Here is a 13,962-nt window from a genome sequence, read left to right as displayed (position 1 = left end):
GAACGAATTGGAGCAGTTGCTTATCGATTAAAGCTACCGCAAGAACTTAGAAGTGTTCATGACACATTTCACGTGTCAAATTTAAAGAAATGTTTAGCTGAAGAGGATGTCGTAATTCCTCTTGACGAAATACGAATCAATGATAAACTCCATTTTATCGAAGAACCCGTTGAAATCATGGACCGTGAGGTCAAACAATTAAAACAAAGCAAAATACCGATAGTTAGGGTTCGTTGGAACGCTAGACGAGGACCCGGGTTTACTTGGGAACGTGAGGATCAAATGAAGCAAAAATATCCACATTTGTTCACTGATATCGCTCATAAAACAGGTACTACTCAAAATTTTGGGACGAAATTTTCTTTAACGGGGAGGTTATGTGATGACCCAGAAAATTTCGACTAATTTAAACCAATTCTCTATATGATTTAATATTATGTAAACAGGTATATATATATATATATATATATATATATATATATATATATATATATATATATATATATATATATATATATATATATATATTATAAGATGTACAAGTAAAACACTAATTACTACCGTAAAAATGACTTTGCTACAGTAAAACACTATTTGCTACAGTAAACACTATTTGATGTCGACGAACTAGAAAACAAAGCAGAAATGAGCTGTCCAGCCTAGCCATACGATCGCATGGCAAAAGCACTGAAAACCCATGCGATCGCATGGGGATCAAAATCAGGAAAAGTGCCTATAAAAAGCCAGCTTGCTCGACGAGTTTCATACACCATTTCTCTTTTCTTTATTCTGTAACTTATATTTATAATTATGATTATAATTTTAATTTTAATTTAAGTTTAATAATAATAAGGAATATTACGCGAGTGTTTTAATTCGGGTTTCAAACCGTTTTAAACTAAGGAAATATTGGGTATTGTTCGGGGTATTGTTCTTAAATCCAAGGCCTACCATACAGTCGTCTACCATCATTACGTCTACGCAATTTGCCTACAATATTGAACCTCAATATTGAACTGTGAGTTTATAGTCTCCCTTTTTAAATACTTTAAATATTTTTGGGCTGAGAATAAATGCAATTTATTTTAAACGCAATAAGACACAAGTACATACTAAATTCTACACTGAGTTAAACCGAAAATCCCTTAGCTTTGGTAATTAGTAGCTGCCAGTACATAGGATTTGGACTGGTGGGCGAGAATAATTGTATATGGATCCATAGGGCTTGACATCCCCGTCCGAGCTAGAGCCCTAGCCTTTTAACGGACGTATGTTATTTGAGTTTATGACACGTTGGTTTGTGTGTATTAAAACGAATGGGGTAATTATCATTATAACGTTAAAGTTTAGTTACCAGGGTGCTCTGTTACGTAGAATCTATTGATAAACTTTTGATGAAATCTTGTGGTCTATCTTTATATATATTTATGACTCGAGCAATTAAACCTATAACTCACCAACATTCGTGTTGACTTTTAGCATGTTTTATTCTCAGGTCCTTAGACTGCTTCCGCTGTGATGTGCTTGTTGCCTGCATGGAGTCTCTCATGCTTTGTATAAAGTTTATTGCATTCAAAATAAAACTGCGTTGTGTAATAAATAATTTGACTGTGATGTCAAACTGTATGATAAAAACTTATGTATTTTGGGGATTTGCTTATACCTAAGCACTTACCCACATGTTTATAACTTTCTATGTTTAGAAAGTCACTTATTTTAATGAATGCAATATTTTATAAAAACGTATCATATAGAGGTCAAAACCTCACTGTGGAATCAATGATTAACGTGCCGCGTCAATAGCGATTTTGACAGGTCGTTACAGCCTTTGTGTCATTTGTAAGCATTAAACTTGTGATATTGTTTAAATGGGTTATATGTAACCATTTAATTGGGCGCTAATGTTTAATTAATTTAAAAAACATTTGTCGTACTGATTACGGGTTGGGTTGTTTCAAGTGGTATCAGAGCATGGTCTAAGGGATTTAGGCGACTTGAGATAGGTGCCTAGACTTACACTTTATTGAGTATGCGTTTTATGTGGGACTTGTAGGAGACGGGTCGAACCGGGGGATTTTGTTAGTGCCTAGGTTTAGGTGGACTAACTATGCGCTAATTGTTTTGTGTTGTGTTTTGTAATCATCAAGCGAGATAGATGTTGTACTAGTGAGTTAATGCGACGTGCTCGCGTATCAATGATTAGCTACCATTGTTACTGGTTCAAATCGTGTCAAATAAGCGATGTACGACGATTGTTGAGCAAGATGGGGGCGATGAGGTGATTATGTATTTGTGTCATGTCTTTTCGTTCGTTGTTTAATATTTCTCGTTTTATAGAATGAAGATGAGAAATGGACACGATACCAATGAGGGAGGCACGAGCGAGGACGTTGAACTCACGGCCAAGGTTGAGGCCATCTTTAAAAGGCTAAAAGCGGATTTTCTCGACGATGTCCGAAAGGTTTTCCAAGAATCAGTTGATGGACAAGTAACCGAAATGATCAATGAGCGAATGAATGCCGCGGAGGCGAGACTTCCATTACAAAAATTTCAAGGATGCTCAACCTCCTATGTTTAATGGAGTGAGAGATCCATTGAAAAGTACATGTTGGATCTCCAACATTGAGGGGGCTTTTCGTACCACGGAATGTCCTGCCGAGAAGAAAGCGAGGTACGGTTCTAGCATGTTGCGTGAAGAGGCGAAGATGTGGTGGGATGATAAAATCCAATTATATGGGGAAGAGCAATGCATGAGCTTGACGTGGGAAGAGTTTAAAAAGGAATTTTTCAAAGAATACCGAACTCCTTCCGACCTTGATAAAATCCGGGACGAGTTGCACAATTTGCGACAAGGTTCAATGGACTTGGTTACTCTCAAGTCTACTTTCTTGGCAAAGACTCGTTTTTATCCGGAGTATATTGGTGATGATCATAAGTTGAAGCAAGATTTCTACTGTACCATGAACGATGAGTTGACGGGTATGATTAGTAGGGGAATGGATAAGTCTTTTGACGAATTATTTGAATTGGCTCGGGGTTTCGAACCGGAAGTTCCAAAAAGAAGTGATTTCTCTTTTTCCAAGAGAAAGTTCGAAGGTTCTAGTCATTCTAACTTTCCGAACAAAAAGAACAAGAACAAGAAGGGTTTCGAAAGTGTTAATAGCGTGAAGAAGGGCGCTTCCGGGAGTTTTTCTTATACGTGTTAAAATTGTGGACAAACGGGTCATATGGCTAGTGATTGCTCGAACCCATCTTCCGGAAACAAGCCCACTTGTTTCAATTGTAATAAAGAAGGGCATCGAAAGTGGGAGTGTCCTGATTTGCGCAATGATAATGTTAAGCGGCTAGAGAAGGCGGCAGGTACGGCTAGGGGTCGCAACTACTTAATGACCAATGATGAGGCCAAGCAATCCAACGAAGTTGTCTCAGGTACTTTCATGGTTAATCTAATCCGGCTAGGATTCTATTTGATAGTGGTGCAAATTTGTCGTTTGTGTCTCCAAAATTTATGCCTAAACTTAATAAACCGTTAGCTAAGTTAAGTCGTCTAATAGAAGTCGAAATAGCGGATGGCAAGACGGTGCTAGTGGTTGATGTGTGTAAAAATTGTAATGTTGTGTTTGGTACCAAAACGTTTAAAATCGATCTCATTTCGATGACTTTGGGTGATTTTGATATCATTGTTGGTATGGATTGGCTCGATCGTAATAGAGCCGATATTGCATGCCATGATAAATTCATTCGTGTGAAGACCCCAAGTGGGGGAGAGTTAATTATTCACGGCGATAAGCAAAGAAGACTCGTGCCGATATACACTTATGCACGGGCACGTCGTTTCCTTGTTAGTGGCGGCATGGCCTTTCTTGCCCACGTTGTTGATACTCGTGATGAGCCACCATCCATTCGTGAAATTCCGGTGGTTAATGAATTTGAAGACGTTTTTCCGAATGAGTTACCGGGTGTTCTGGCGGAAAGACAAGTCGAATTTCGCATTAAGTTGGTTCCGGGGGCTACTCCCATTGCTAAAACTCCCTATCGTTTAGCACCGACGGAAATGCAAGAGTTGTTAAATCAAACCCAATAGTTGCTTGAAAAGGGTTTTATTCGCCCGAGCTCCTCGCCATGGGGTGCTCCGGTTTTGTTTGTGAAGAAGAAAGATGGTAGTATGCAGATGTGCATCGATTATCGGGAGTTGAACAAAGTGACGATCAAGAATCGTTACCCATTACCTCGGATTGACGATTTGTTTGACCAACTCCAAGGTGCAACGTATTTTTCTAAGATTGACTTACGGTCCGGCTATCATCAAGTGCGGGTCCGTGAGGAAGACATAGAGAAAACGGCGTTTCGAACTCGTTACGGGAATTTTGAATTTGTAGTCATGCCCTTTGGTCTTACGAATGCACCGGCGGCATTCATGGATCTTTTGAACCGAGTGTGCCAACCTATGTTGGATAAGTAGGTAATTGTGTTCATTGACGACATACTTGTTTATTCTAAGAGTATGAAGGAACATGAGCACCATTTGCGCGAAGTATTGAAGACGTTGCGAAAGGAGAAGTTGTATGCAAAATTCTCCAAATGTGAATTTTGGCTAAGGGAAATTCAATTCCTTGGCCACATTGTGAATAAAGAAGGTATCCAAGTGGATCCGGGGAAGATTGAGACGGTGAAGATTTGGGGACAACCGACTACGCCTACGGAAATCCGGTCTTTTCTTGGATTGGCCGGTTATTATCGTCGGTTTATCCAAGACTTTTCTAAGATTGCTTCTCCATTGACGAAATTGACGAGAAAGAATGCTAGATTTAATTGGGAGAACGAGCAAGAAATTGCTTTTCAATTGTTAAAAGGGAAGTTATGCCAAGCTCCAGTGTTAGCATTGCCGGAAGGTGTAGAAGACATGACGGTTTATTGTGATACGTCTTTAAATGGGCTCGGGTGTGTTCTAATGCAAAGAGGTAAAGTCATCGCTTATGCCTCTCGACAATTAAAGGAACACGAAATGAGATATCCGACTCATGATCTTGACTTGGCGGCGGTTGTGCATGCGTTGAAAATTTGGCGACATTACTTGTATGGTGTTAAGTGTACGATTTATTCGGATCATAAGAGTTTGAAGCATCTTTTTGATCAAAGAGATTTGAATTATCGTCAACGTAGATGGATGGATGTAGTAAAAGATTATGATTGTGAAATTCTTTATCATCCGGGCAAGGCGAATGTGGTCGCGGATGCGTTGAGTCGAAAGAGTCAACATCCGGCGATACGAGCAGGATCGTTACGCATGATTATTACTAACGATTTTCTTGTAAAGCTTGGTGAGATTCAAATCGAAGTTTTTGTTAACAACAAACATGAGAAGCGAATCGTGGGCCAAACGGAGTTCATTACCTTAGGCCCGCATGGTTTGTTATCCTTTTAAGGACGAGTATGGGTGCCTAAAATGGGTGATAATCGAAGAGTGCTACTTGATGAAGCGCATAAGTCAAAGTATTCCATTCACCCGGGCGTAACGAAAATGTATCTTGATATAAGAAAGGAGTATTGGTGGTCGGGCATAAAACGTGATGTTGTTAAGTATGTTGAACAATGCGTCATGTGTTTGCAAGTTAAGACGAACACCAAAAGCCGTATGGTATGTTACAACCGTTAGAAATCACAAAATGGAAATGGGAGCACATTACCATGGATTTCATTACAAAGTTACCAAGGACGGCGAGAACCTAATTTGATTCGATTTGGGTGATAGTTGATCGTTTGACGAAGAGTGCCTTGTTTTTTCCCATTCGGGAAGCGATATCATCGGAGACTTTGGCTAAGTTGTTCATCAAGGAAGTGATATCAAGGCATGGGGTTCCTATATCTATTATTTCTGATCGAGATACCCGTTTCACATCTCGGTTTTGGGAAAAGTTTCATGAAGATATGGGTACACAATTGAAATTGAGCACGGCGTATCATCCTCAAACGGACGGTCAAACCGAACGTACGAATCAAACATTGGAGGATATGTTACAGGCGTGTATTATCGATTTCGGTGGTAGTTGGGATGAGCACTTGCCTTTGGTGGAATTCTCGTACAATAATAGCTATCATGCTAGTATTGGAATGCCACCGTATGAGATTCTTTATGGGCGAAGGTGTCGAACTCCCATTTGTTGGGGTGAAGTGGGTCAAAGAGAAATCGGGAGTACCGATTTGGTTTTAGAGACGAATAGCAAGATCGATATGATTCGGGCTCATTTGAAAAAGGCTCAAGATAGACAAAAGTCGTATGCCGACAAACGAAGGCGACCGATCGAATTCCAAGAAGGCGACATGGTGATGCTTAAAGTTTCACCATGGAAAGGTGTTATTCGGTTTCGAAAACGAGGAAAGTTAGATCCTCGGTTTATTGGTCCGTTTAAGATTTTAGCTCGTGTTGGTGAAGTTGCGTATCGTTTGGAATTACCCGAAGAGCTTGCGGGGATCCATAATACATTTCATGTTTCCCATCTCCGTAAGTGTCTTGCAGATGATTCTTCATGGGTACCATTAGACGAGATTGAGCTAAACAACAAGTTAGAGTATGTTGAGAAGCCGATTGCTATACTCGATGAATAAGTAAAAAGGTTGAGACATAAAGAGGTGAGAACTTTTAAAGTTCAATGGAGTCGTAGTAAAGGTTCCGAGTTTACATGGGAACCCGAAGAGTTTGTATTGGTGTATCTTCCGGCTTGTCATGCCGCTTGGATCGAGAGGACGCGCTTCGATTCAAGTGGGGGAGATCCCGTTTTCTTCATACGTGTCTTAAGGTACTTATTTAATCGTTAGAACGTTTATATTTCGCTTGTTTATGTGATTAAACGATATAAAGTGTTAACTCGATGTATAAGAGATATATTCATATGTATATGTTTGAGAATGTTTGCATGTATAAGTATATGCATGAGTTTTGATAGTGTTAAGTCACGTGAGACTTAAAGACGAAGTTTAAACGTATGTAGAAAGCGTGAACGAGGTGTACAAGTCGAGTAAATTGATAGTTGTGTTAAGTTGTCAAAATGGCCAGTTACAGGCCATTGCCGCGCCGCGGAGATCTTGGGCGCGCCGCGACAAATAAAGCAAATCAAAGTCAGGAGTGGTTTAAGACAGCTCGAAAATCCAGTGTATTGCCGCGCCGCGACAATTGAGGTCGCGACGCGACAAAGCTGCAGATCTGACCCGTTTTTCCTATTTAAAAAGGGGTGGTCCAAGGGTATTTTCATCTTTTCGTGTATGGATCTGATTGGAGCTTTAAACCTCAACCACTTATCTCATTTATTCAATTTCTTTTTCTCTTTTCTTCTTCTATTTACTCTCAAAACATAAAACCCATTTAAATTAAAAGTAAGATTCGAGAGTGAAGAATTGTGATTCGATCTTTGGAGCAAGAAGTAAAGTTGTTCTACTTGTTCTTAGCTACGACCCAATAGTGTTGGTAAGTCTTAACTCCATGTTTTAAGTTTTAGTTAATTTATGGCTAGGGTTTGGGCCATTTAAGACTTGTAAGACCCATTTGGGGGTTAAATGGGCGAATTTGGGTTATATTGATGTAAGGAAACCCTAATAACTATAATCTAGGGTTTGGTTATGTAAATCGAGATTTGTAAGTGTTAAATTGTGTTGTTAGTCGCTAATACACTTGTAAATTGATGAAAGATTTGCTAATGGGTTCGTGTTTGACCAAATTGCGAGTCTAAGTGTTAAAATAGGTCGAAAGGGGTAATGTTGACCTAGTTGGGCAAAGATGAGTATGAAAATACCCTAAAAGGTGGTAGTTATTGTTATTGGACTATAATCACTAGTTTTTAGTGATTGATGAGGAGTCTTGGCCATTAATGGGCGGACTTGGGGTAAAGGGGTCATTTAATGCAAATGGGTCATTAAATGCTTAAGTGATAAATGTTGGTGTCAAGTTCAACTAGTTTGGTGTATTGAAATTGTACTTATTGTATTAGGTACTTCACTTTGAAGCTTACGGAGTTGTTAATTCATCGCCTAGTCTATAAGGTGAGTGGAATAATTATATGCGTAGGTATATAATGTAATTATTTGTTGTAGCGTGAGATGTGAAGTGTCGAAGTGTTAAGACACCACGTTTCACATGACGAGTGAAGCGTCGAGGTGTTAAGATGCCACCTAGGAGTGAAGTGCCGAGGTGTTAAGGCACCGCTCCATCAGGTAAAGGGTGAAGTGTCGAGGTGTTAAGATGCCACCCGAGGGTTTAGTGATACGAGGTGTTAAGTACACTAACGGATGTTATGAACATCGGTGGCCTTTCGCGAGCGCCATTTCCCTTGTACGATTGGTTAACCAAGGTTATTGTGTTGTAGCGCAAGCATGCTATATTGTTTGAGTTATATATATATATATATATATATATATATATATATATATATATATATATATATATATATATATATATATATATATATATATATATATATATATATATGCTATTGTTATGCTAGCTTGGGGCATTGGAGGTTAATAGCTTTGTATTGTGGTGATAAGCTAATTGTGTTGCTAGTATGTATGCGGTATGTGTGTAAGTGTTTGCAAGTAGGTATATTATATATGTATGTGTATAATTATTGCATTCACTAAGCGTTTTGCTTACCCTCTCGTTGTTTACCTTTTTAGGCTCCGGCTTGGATAAAGGCAAGGGTATTCGGTTGGATTAGTGGCCTTCCGCTTTGTTTTGATAGGGGATGCTCTGGATGAAGCTTTTGGAAGTCGACCTAGTGTTACGGGTAGTTTAGCCCCAAACCATGCTCAAATGTCGTTTGGATTAAAACTAACATTTTGAATGGGTCGAACTTGTGTTACAATTGTTAAGGGCCTTTGTGCCGTTTATAAACATTAAACTTGTGATATTGTTTAATTGGGTTATATGTAACCGTTTAATTAGGCGCTAATGTTTAATTAATTTAAAAAAAAAAAATTTGTCGTACTGATTACGGGTTGGGTTCTTTCATAATGACACCTTAATGACGATTAAGCCTTGATTAAGAATAACACATAAGTGTTATAGGAAAACATGTACATTTAAAATGTATCTAGACATACTTAGGATGGTCACCAAGTCCAACCAAGAGTTGCTCTTTCCTTGTACATGTGTTGGATATTAATGTATGCTTATACATTAATCTTGAAAATGTCACTTTGCAAGTAAAACTTACATATCCTTAGTTTAATGCTATGTTATCATTATATGCTTAATTCTAATATTATTTAGTGATCTCTTGTTAGTCATTACATGAATATTACTTGACTACTTGCTATTTGTAGTGACCCGAACTTTTCCATGTTTATATATATATTAAATGAAATTGTTATTTACATGATTAAGTGTTTCCAACATGTTAAGCAATCAAACTTGTTAAGACTTGATTCATTGAAATAGGTTTCATATAGACAATTGACCACCCAAGTTGACCGGTGATTCACGAACGTTAAAACTTGTAAAAACTATACGATGACATATATATGGTTATATATATAGTTAACATGATTTTATTATAAGTATGTATCTCATTAGGTATTTTAACAATGAGTTATATACATAAAAATGAGAGTATTAATTTAAGAAACTCGAAAACGATATATATAACGATTATCGTTATAACAACGTCTTACTAGGTACATATGAATCATATTAAGATATTGATACACTTGGTTAATTATGTTAAATGATAAGTAAATATATTATTAAGTGTATTAACAATGAAATACATATGTAAAAATAAGACTACTAACTTAATGATTTCGAAACGAGACATATATGTAACGATTATCGTTGTAACGACATTTAACTGTATATATATCATACTAAGATATATTATATATCATAATATCATGATAATATAACAATTTAACATCTCATTTGTTATAATAAACAATGGATTAACAACATTCAACAAGATCGTTAACCTAAAGGTTTCAAAACAACATTTACATGTAACGACTAACGATGACTTAACGACTCAGTTAAAATGTATATACATGTAGTGTTTTAATATGTATTCATACACTTTTGAAAGACTTCAAGGCACTTATCAAAATACTTCTATTTAACAAAAATGCTTACAATTACATCCTCGTTCAGTTTCATCAACAATTCTACTCGTATGCACCCGTATTCGTACTCGTACAATACACAGATTTTAGATGTATGTACTATTGGTATATACACTCCAATGATCAGCTCTTAGCAGCCCATGTGAGTCACCTAACATATGTGGGAACCATCATTTGGCAACTAGCATGAAATATCTCATAAAATTACAAAAATATGAGTAATCATTCATGACTTCTTTACATGAAAACAAAATTACATATCCTTTATATCTAATCCATACACCAACGACCAAAAACACCTACAAACACTTTCATTCTTCAATTTTCTTCATCTAATTGATCTCTCTCAAGTTCTATCTTCAAGTTCTAAGTGTTCTTCATAAATTCCAAAAGTTCTAATTTCATAAAATCAAGAATACTTCCAAGATTGCAAGTTTACTTCCAAGTTTTCTAAATCCATTCCAAGTAATCATCCAAGATCAAGAAACCTTTGTTACTTACAGTAGGTTATCTTTCTAATACAAGGTAATAATCATATTCAAACTTTAATTCAATTTCTATAACTATAACAATCTTATTTCGAGTGGAAATCTTACTTGAAATTGTTTTCGTGTCATGATTCTGCTTCAAGAACTTTCAAGCCATCCAAGGATCCTTTGAAGCTAGATCTATTTTTCTCATTTCCAGTAGGTTTATCCAAGGAACTTGAGGTAGTAATGATGTTCATAACATCATTCGATTCATACATATAAAGCTATCTTATTCGAAGGTTTAAACTTGTAATCACTAGAACATAGTTTAGTTAATTCTAAACTTGTTCGCAAATAAAAGTTAATCCTTCTAACTTGACTTTTAAAATCAACTAAACACATGTTCTATATCTATATGATATGCTAACTTAATGATTTAAAACCTGGAAACACGAAAAACACCGTAAAATCGGATTTACGCCGTCGTAGTAACACCGCGGGCTGTTTTGGGTTAGTTAATTAAAAACTATGATAAACTTTGATTTAAAAGTTGTTATTATGAGAAAATGATTTTTATTATGAACATGAAACTATATCCAAAAATTATGGTTAAACTCAAAGTGGAAGTATGTTTTCTAAAATGGTCATCTAGACGTCGTTCTTTCGACTGAAATGACTACCTTTACAAAAACGACTTGTAACTTATTTTTCCGACTATAAAGCTATACTTTTTCTGTTTATATTCATAAAATAGAGTTTAATATGAAACCATAGCAATTTTATTCACTCAAAACGGATTTAAAATGAAGAAGTTATGGGTAAAACAAGATTGAATAATTTTTCTCATTTTAGCTACGTGAAAATTGGTAATAAATCTATTCCAACCATAACTTAATCAACTTGTATTGTATATTATGTAATCTTGAGATACCATTGACACGTATACAATGTTTCGACCTATCATGTCGGCACATCTATATATATTTCGGAACAACCATAGACACTCTATATGTGAATGTTGGAGTTAGCTATACAGGGTTGAGGTTGATTCCAAGATATATATAGTTTGAGTTGTGATCAATACTGAGATACGTATACACTGGGTCGTGGATTGATTCAAGATAATATTTATCGATTTATTTCTGTACATCTAACTGTGAACAACTAGTTGTAGGTTACTAACGAAGACAGCTGACTTAATAAACTTAAAACATCAAAATATATTAAAAGTGTTGTAAATATATTTTGAACATACTTTGATATATATGTATATATTGTTATAGGTTCGTGAATCAACCAGTGGCCAAGTCTTACTTCCCGACAAAGTAAAAATCTGTGAAAGTGAGTTATAGTCCCACTTTTAAAATCTAATATTTTTGGGATGAGAATACATGCAGGTTTTATAAATGATTTACAAAATAGACACAAGTACGTGAAACTACATTCTTTGGTTGAATTATCGAAATCGAATATGCCCCTTTTTATTAAGTCTGGTAATCTAAGAATTAGGGAACAGACACCCTAATTGACGCGAATCCTAAAGATAGATCTATTGGGCCTAACAAACCCCATCCAAAGTACCGGATGCTTTAGTACTTCGAAATTTATATCATATCCGAAGGGTGTCCCGGAATGATGGGGATATTCTTATATATGCATCTTGTTAATGTCGGTTACCAGGTGTTCACCATATGAATGATTTTTATCTCTATGTATGGGATGTGTATTGAAATATGAAATCTTGTGATCTATTGTTACGATTTGATATATATAGGTTAAACCTATAACTCACCAACATTTTTGTTGACGTTTAAAGCATGTTTATTCTCAGATGAATACTAAGAGCTTCCGCTGTTGCATACTAAAATAAGGACAAGATTTGGAGTCCATGTTTGTATGATATTGTGTAAAAACTGCATTCAAGAAACTGATTTCGATGTAATATATTTGTATTGTAAACCATTATGTAATGGTCGTGTGTAAACAGGATATTTTAGATTATCATTATTTGATAATCTACGTAAAGCTTTTTAAACCTTTATTTATGAAATAAAGGTTATGGTTTGTTTTAAAAATGAATGCAGTCTTTGAAAAACGTCTCATATAGAGGTCAAAACCTAGCAACGAAATCAATTAATATGGAACGTTTTTAATCAATAAGAACGGGACATTTCACTATTAGTACATGTGTATTATTTAACTATGTGTTAAGTGCTAAATGTTAAGTAGTTAGTTAATATGTATATGTATCAAGCTTGTCTTGCTATTTGCTACAAGTTGGAACTAGTATTTGGACTATTTCAATATATGCTTGCGTTACTTCGATAATATTTAGAATGTCATAATCTAATAAACTTAAAAGACAATGAAACATTAACACACATAGGTTTGCTTAAGTTTAAAATTAAGTTTATGAATAAGTTTAAACTTGATTTAACTTGATGTCTTGCAACATGCTTAATTGTTATTACTTGCTTAATTTGTCAAAACATCATTAACACACTTAATTAATTACAAACAAGTTCAAAATTGAATACTAGCATGCTTTGTGATTAAAGTGGGTTTGTGTCATCAATGACATGTTGACCAACCAATAGAGATTTAGCAAATGTGTTAATTACAAATAAAGGATTATGACAAAACTGAGATTGTCTCAAATGATTATCATGACTTGTATACAAGAATGTTAGACTTTTCACTTTGAACATGACAAGTCACTTTCAAGGCAATACATCCAAGGTAAATGGACATTTAATGCATATAGTACTTATATATATGATGTTGGGTATCTTTTGCAGGTGTTAAATGAAGTAAGTGTCCAAAGAGTGATGTCCAAAACTGATTCAAACGGCTATACAACGGATAGGTTTTTTGGACCGGACAGCGTGCGGTCGACCCACGGTCGACCGTGGTTCAAGCCGCAGAAGTGGCTGACTTTTTTATCTCTCCATATAAATAGCAAGGCTTGGTGAACTTTGAAGACTTGGACCTCTTGCATGCTACAACTCAAAATCATCAGAGTATTACAAGAACATAACACTCATACATATGTTTCTGATTAGCAAGAGAAGTTCTATAATCTCATAGGTTATAGAAGGGGTCTTTGTAAACTTAATTTCAAATTCTTATCTTTGTGAGTTTACATAGTGTTGTATTAATACTTAGAATTGTCTAAGGATTGTCATCACTGAAAAAAGGGAAAGTCTTTGTACTTTATAATTAGAAGCATATGCTAGCTTAGCTATAATCTTCCTTAAAGGGAACTAGGGAGTTGATTAATCTCATTGGGGATTAATACTTGTCCAAGGTGAAGACAAATTGATCTAAGTTGAAGGTAATCCATAAAAGGGATAAAAGGATTAGATTTGTTGTCTAAGGAGAAGTATAA

The sequence above is a fragment of the Rutidosis leptorrhynchoides genome, chromosome 4 (assembly GCF_046630445.1).
Source record: "Rutidosis leptorrhynchoides isolate AG116_Rl617_1_P2 chromosome 4, CSIRO_AGI_Rlap_v1, whole genome shotgun sequence".
Lineage (NCBI taxonomy): Eukaryota > Viridiplantae > Streptophyta > Magnoliopsida > Asterales > Asteraceae > Rutidosis > Rutidosis leptorrhynchoides.
This window is presented reverse-complemented; position numbering follows the sequence as displayed.